Here is a 7,031-nt window from a genome sequence, read left to right on the forward strand (position 1 = left end):
AGAAGGGTTAGACCTTAGCTTCTCAATTTATTAAAAAGCAGATTTTGATCTGTGAATGAAAAGAATCCAAAGTTCACTAACACCATAACCCCAACATCTGCTTGCTGTAAGAAGATAATAATTTAGTAGAAATTAATTTCAAATTTTCAGGTATGCAGATTTTATCAGACAATTATACCACTGACATTCATTTTCCTATTGTATTACTTACAACTTAAACTTAAGTGTTTCTTCATATTTGTTCAACAGCAGATATTCAGGAAAAATATTTTAAGAAGATTATTTTTCTCTCACTTTTAATTTAAAAGAGTCTTTATACACAATATATCTTACCAGTTTTCACCACACTTCATTTATAAGAGCATAGTGAAAATCTGAACAAAGTCACTGTATCAGATAAAAACTACCACTGCAACAACACTGAGCCCTTGTCAAAGTAATTTATATGGTTCACTTTACCAAAACTTCCCAATCCATTTAGAGATAAAGACATTTTTTCTCCATATTTCAGTCTACTTTTTTCCCCAAACTGAGTTCTGTTTCTACAAGCAGAGCTTCTTTAAGATGCGTTCAACTGTTTACCATTGGCTAACCTAACATGAAGAAAAAGGGGTCTGATGATGATAACCAATGGCCTCTCCCACATGTCTACTCATCTGCCGCTCTTGTATGCACTTTGTCATAGATATAGCAATTTGGATCCCAGCTCTATTCAGAGTGATGAACAGATATAAATAATAAAATAGAGCTGAAACATTTGTCTGTTCCTTATTTGGACCTATATTATTGTCAAAACTGATGTTTGAATAAACCCTCTTCTTATTTTTTAATTTTTTATATAAAAATCAATCTTACTTCTTTTTTAATGAGATAAACAATTAATTTTTAAAATTTTTATTAATATGTCCAATTATCCAGCATGTAGTACATCCTTAGTTTTTGATATTCATTAGTATTCAATGATTCATTAGTTACTTGTAATATCCAGTGCTCTCTTTTTAAAGGAAATATTATTTTTGAAGTATAGTTGACTGAATAAACATATTTAATTTCCTTGAAAATGGTGTTGTAGGCATTGTTCTTATTCTTCAGCTGTTTCACTTGCACTTAAAATAAGAGAAACTGAAGTTAGGCCAGAAGATATCTGAGCCAGTAATCAAAATACCCAGTTAAATTCAAACTTTGCCATTGTCCTCTCTGACCTTGGACAAGAAGTTAACATCTTGGGAAATTGTGTTTCTCTTCTTACAAATAGAACATCTGAATTAGGGGTTCACTAAATTTCCTTCTAGCTCTAATATTCTATGAATCGTTAGTAAGAGCAAAAGGTATCAAATGTTTTTGAGTACATATATATCATTTTGTATTAATATCTATTCTTTATAAAGGTGGGCAAAAAGTTTAACATTGCTTCAACAAGGCCCACAATGCTGATGTTCTAAGTAATGGTTATTTGAAGTAATATTTCAGGGAAGAGTAGAGCATATTTGAAGAATATACAAAATAAAGAGTCATCAGACTTTCCCAAAATGTGACAAGTTGCTGGTTACTAGGTGCAGTTAACCAACACAGGAACCAGTGTTCATAAAATAATTTTAAATTAAGCTTCCCAAAGTGGTTAGTACAAGTAAATTCATGCATTAAATGAAAATAATTTTCCTTTGTCATATAGATACAGGTATGAAATTATTCTTAGCTAGTTCTAATTCAGAATGATTTAGTGTTACAAAACAACTACTAGTTTGTGAAAAGTTATTGCTTATATGTATTTTGTGCAAATAAAATTTATGATTCAATTATATTTCATAAAATGTATTATAACTTTTATTCTTAAAATTAATGACATTTAACACACACTACAGGAGCAGTTTCATCCTTCAAAAGGAAAATAAACCCATATAATCAAGGTGATATCTGAAATACAGGTTAGGAAAATATTCAAAACAGAAGTATATATATAGTAGAGCACCCTAGATCTGCATGTTTTCTTTTCATGTTCCATAATTCCTCCTACCTCATATTATAATATTGATCATGTACACTTTATAATATCAATTTATTCATAGTAGAAGTAGAAATAACAATTGTGCAGTATCTTACCCTTACATAGCACTTTTATATGAAAACATATAGGTTATTTGCATAAAAAGGCAGCTATCAATTAGTTTCTTAGTGCTAGTTATGGACACGAATATAATTACTTTGATTATTTACATTTTCTTCCATGATGTGCTCAAATGCAGGTTTTGCCTTAGTGATCTGAAGTATCAATATGCTTGCTTTAATCTTTCAAATGCTGTCCTGCAGTAGGAAATTATTTTAGCTGATGAAGGTGGTAGGGAACAAGGATCATAAAAAATACTTTACCAAAAATCACCTTTGAGATGTTCTGAAACTTCACTTGTCTCAGAAAGAATTTGATCTCTTTGGAAACTTAAACCTACTCCATATACAGAAGCAATTTGAGTAATAAATCTTTCAGGCTTAAAAATAATGTTAATGACCATAGGCTATCCCAGACCCTGGCTTACTGGTCCCTGGTACTTCATGATATACCTTGTATAATAATGTCAATACCTCTTGACATTCCCATAACATAAATTATTTTCTTAGTTGATGAATTACAAAGCCACTCACTCACCAAAAGAGCAAGAGTTAAAGGAGTATTATATGTTGGCATCATACAGGTATTAATAGCAGCAGTTTAATTCTAAAACACCCTGTGCCATCCACTGTATTCTGCATCTTGATATTTATGCTTTTATTTTCAGGACAACATTCAAAAGAGATTCTCTTACCCTCAATTTACCAATTGGAAGATTGAGTTTCATGACCTTTATAAAAGACTTTATTTATTTGAAGGAGAGAGAGTGACAGAAATAGTGACATAAATAGCAAGAGCAGGATGGAGAGGGAGAAGCAGGCACCCAGCTGAGCAGGGAGTCCAATGTGGGGGTCGATCCCAGTACTGAGATCATGACCTGAACCAAAGGCAGATGTTTAACTGACTGAGTCATGCAAGCATCCTGAGTTTCATGACTTTTTGAGTAATTGGTCAAAAACAAAAACAAAAACAAAAACAAAAACTATGCAATCCAGAAAATCTGTCTTATCCAAATCCTATGATTGATCCAACAAGCCATTTTGATAGTATCTTCTTGCTTCACTGATTTTCTGATAGTAACTGTTACTTGAAATTCATGTCAGGAAACGAAATAGGATGTGTGCCTTATTACAACTTCTAAATCATCTTGAAACTTATTCACAATATGTTGTAATAAAAACCCACCATGAAGTTATTTCTGATACAAAATTGAGTTTTATTCTAACCTACATGCTATGCTATGCACATGATCCTCTCTTTTAACATACATATGCAAATATCACTAAGACACAGGAACAAGGCCTTTCTGATGACATATAGCATAAGCCAGATTAAAAGGTTGATCTGTGAAGTTTTCATATGCAATATAACATTTCGAGGAAATGCATAGCTTACAAAAGGCTAATTTGGGATGTGCATATCCTAACTTTGGTGCTATATATTTATTGTTCTCTGCCTGAATAATCCTGCATTAGGGAAAAAATTATAGCTTTTTTTTTAAGATTTTATTTATTTATTTGACAGAGATCACAAGTAGGCAGAGAGGCAGGCAGAGATAGAGAGGAAGGGAAGCAGGCTCCCCACTAGCAGAGAGCCTGATGTGGGGCTCCATCCCAGGACCCTGGGATCATGACCTGAGCCGAAGGCAGAGGCTTTAACCCACTGAGCCACCCAGGCGCCCCAAAAAACAGTTATAGCTTTATCCTACCCAAATCTGAATCTCACTTTCCCACATTCAAGATCATAGGATATACTAACTAGAAAAATCTTCAGTTTTTCTGTTCAAATGACAATTTCTACTCTTGAATGAAACTAGATAAAATGAGACAGTGTCTTCAGGACTGACCCAAATCAATAAAAGAATAAGACACAAAAAACAAAAGCAGAATTGATTCAACATTTTTTATTGATCCAACAAGTAATTTCAGATTGCTAGTTGAACTTAAAAGAGAACTGCAGGCAACATACTTTACCTGAGCGAATTTGTTCCAATTCTAAGCCCAATTTCTATTCCACTATTATTCCATTATAACAAACTATGAGTCATGTAGTTATGTCACAATAGCTAGTGAAAACATTTCCTGTCCTAAGCAAGTTAGGAAAAAGGACAAAGCACTTTTAGAAATTATCTCAAATTCTACCTTCTAAAGAAACTTGGGTCACTATAGACATTATTTTGTCATAGATTTAAACAGTTATATTTGGTGGGAGAATTTAGTTCAGCATATAAAAAAGATTCACATATATAATAATCTTTATTGTTTGTTTATGAGATTTATGCATTTTTATATAATCGTTTGCTTATACTTTGTACTGGTTGTACTTCTAATGTAACATATTTAGAATCTTAAGCAATATCATTTAATCGCAATGATATAAGGCAATTCACTTAATTTGTCAAATTAAGCAATGATGACAGTATATTTTTCTCAAAATGTTACAAATTGTTATATTATTTGTAAGAACATAAAATACATTGTTAATATATTTAACTGTGTTTATATATGTGACTTTTTTATCTATTAAAAAGGGTAAAACTCCAACAAGAGTAAAAATATTATCCCCAAATGATAGTATAATAAAATGTGATGTGGAAGAGAAATACTTAATGGAAATTAGGCAAACATAAACAATAAAAGATGGCATGTAATAACTATATTGTGGATTATCAAACTATTAAAATAATTCTCTGTGCATTTTATGTTCAGTCTGACAATAATAACAGCTATTGCATATTAAACATTTAATATAATGTTCAAAGATAGATGACCATGTTAGAAGAAAAAAAAATCCATTCATAGTCATTGAATCATAAATGGATTCAAATCCATTTATAGTCTCTCTAAATGAAGTGGGCACAATTAATACAATCTCATTATTATGCAGAAGGAAGTCATTCCAAGATCAAAGAATAAAAGCTAATATTAATTATGATTGATATTTTTTAACAATTTAAATCTTCAGGAGCTTCAGTTCATTTTACACAAATAATTATTCATAAATGATCATTTGTGTCTATGTCCTTAGGTGACTAATCCTAATTATGAAATGTAATTCTATAGTACAGCCAATTCTTCTATTTTGTTCCTATGTTTTGGGATAAAGGTATTAATAATTACACAATGCTATTCAGTGTTTTAATTTATATGAATTCAAAGCAGTAAATAAGTTACATAAAAACTAAGCAAGTGTTAATTACTATGTTCTTGTTAGTTTAATTTTTTACATATATCAGACTATTTTTGTTTTTCTTTTTAAACTCCTCATTGCATTAAAAGCTGGAAAAAATAATTTTGAGTTGGCTTTTGGAAACACACTTCATGAAATATTTATCCTGTTCACTGAATTACACACTTGTGTATGCATTTTTTGTGTACATTTTTACTTATTAAAAGCTAAAAATGCATCTGTGTTATTGTGATTTATAATAAGAAATATATGTTTGACCTTTGTCCATTCTACCTGGCATAGGGCTCCTAAAACCATTGGAATTTCCTAGATGATGAGGGTAGTAAAGGTATTTTTAATGTTATGTTAATCAAGTGATTTTTGAAAGCAAATAAGAATGGGGGCTGGTTGCCCAAAGACCCAACCATGTGATTAGGGGGTTGGAACTTTCAGTCCATTCCTTGGCCTCCATGGAAAAGAGAGGGGCTACAGGTTGAGTTCACCCAGCAATGGCCAATAATTTATTGATCCATGCCTAGGTAATGAAGCCTCCATAAAAACAAAAGGACTGAGTGTGGAGAGCTGCTGTTGGTGAATGTGTGAAGATTGGGGAGATTAGCGTATTTAGAAAGGGCATGGAAGCCCACACCCCTACTCCCCTATCTTGTCCTATGCATCTCCCTCATCTGGCCATTCCTAAGTTAATATCCTTTGTAATAAATCAGTGGCCTAGGTAATTAAATTGTTTCTTTAAGTTCTGTGAGCTACATTAGTAAATTAAATGGATCCAAGGAAGGGCCTGTTGGAACCTCCAATCTATAGGTGGTCTGATGGAAGCACAGGTGACAACCTGGTCTTGATATAGGTATCTGAAGGTGGAGGTGGAGCCAGTGTCATAAAATTATCCAGGTAGATAGTATCAAAATTGAGTTGAATTGTAGGATAACCAGCTGGTGTTGGAGAATTGTTTGTTGGTGAGCAACCCTCCTCCCCAACACCCACACTGGTACTGGAGTGCAGGAACCTTTAACATTCTTGAGTTTTAATGGTTTCAAATATATCTGCATATTAAGATCATCTGTACATTTTTATTTTACTTTTGCATAATTTCATGGACTATAGCCTGAAAAACCTGATCCAGGTCTAGATTATCTGAAATTCTATATTTTAAACAAGATCTCCAGGTGACTTTGTTCTGGTCACCTGCCAGATTTGAAACAACCCTTGTATACAGGGATGAAGCACAGAAAGAAACTTACATATGAACATGCCATGAGGTTCAGTGATGAAGATAGATGCTTTTCATAATGGTTTTTCATTTTGATAACTGTGTTTCAAAGAAAATAAAAAGACCTGTCAATGATAAAAGTATAAGGAGAAGAAGAAATTAATTTTGGGATATTCATATAAGATACACTACTACATTGATACTGAATGAACTACACAACAACTGAATGAATCCCATAGATATATTTAACAAAAAGAAAAAAAAATGAAGAAATGTATGGTATAATGTAAATAGAGCTTGAGGGACAAAAATACTATATTTTACTTAAATATATCTACCTAATCTATCTATCTATCTATCTGTCTATATCTATCTGTCTCTATCTATCTAAAATAAGTGAAGCACATAGAAATGAAAAAAAAAAAGCACTTTAAACTCAGAATAGTATTTACTACTAGTGGAGAGAAAAGATGCTCAAAAGATCAAATATTTTTGTAAATTTTATTTCTTTACTTAGTATTGTAATAAATG

The 7,031-nt window shown here is 31.9% G+C and overlaps 1 long non-coding RNA gene across 1 annotated transcript in view; it reads right to left on the reverse strand.

Annotated features, from left to right (window-relative positions):
* LOC131825870 (uncharacterized) overlaps positions 1-6,621 on the reverse strand; it is a 47,085-nt gene extending 40,464 nt beyond the window's left edge. Inside the window, exon 1 of the long non-coding RNA XR_009351349.1 lies at positions 6,532-6,621. This is a non-coding gene — a long non-coding RNA (uncharacterized LOC131825870). The remainder of the gene's footprint in view (positions 1-6,531) is intronic.
* Between the last annotated feature and the right edge of the window lie 410 nt (positions 6,622-7,031).

Source organism: Mustela lutreola, chromosome 2, assembly GCF_030435805.1.
Source record: "Mustela lutreola isolate mMusLut2 chromosome 2, mMusLut2.pri, whole genome shotgun sequence".
NCBI classification, from domain to species: domain Eukaryota; kingdom Metazoa; phylum Chordata; class Mammalia; order Carnivora; family Mustelidae; genus Mustela; species Mustela lutreola.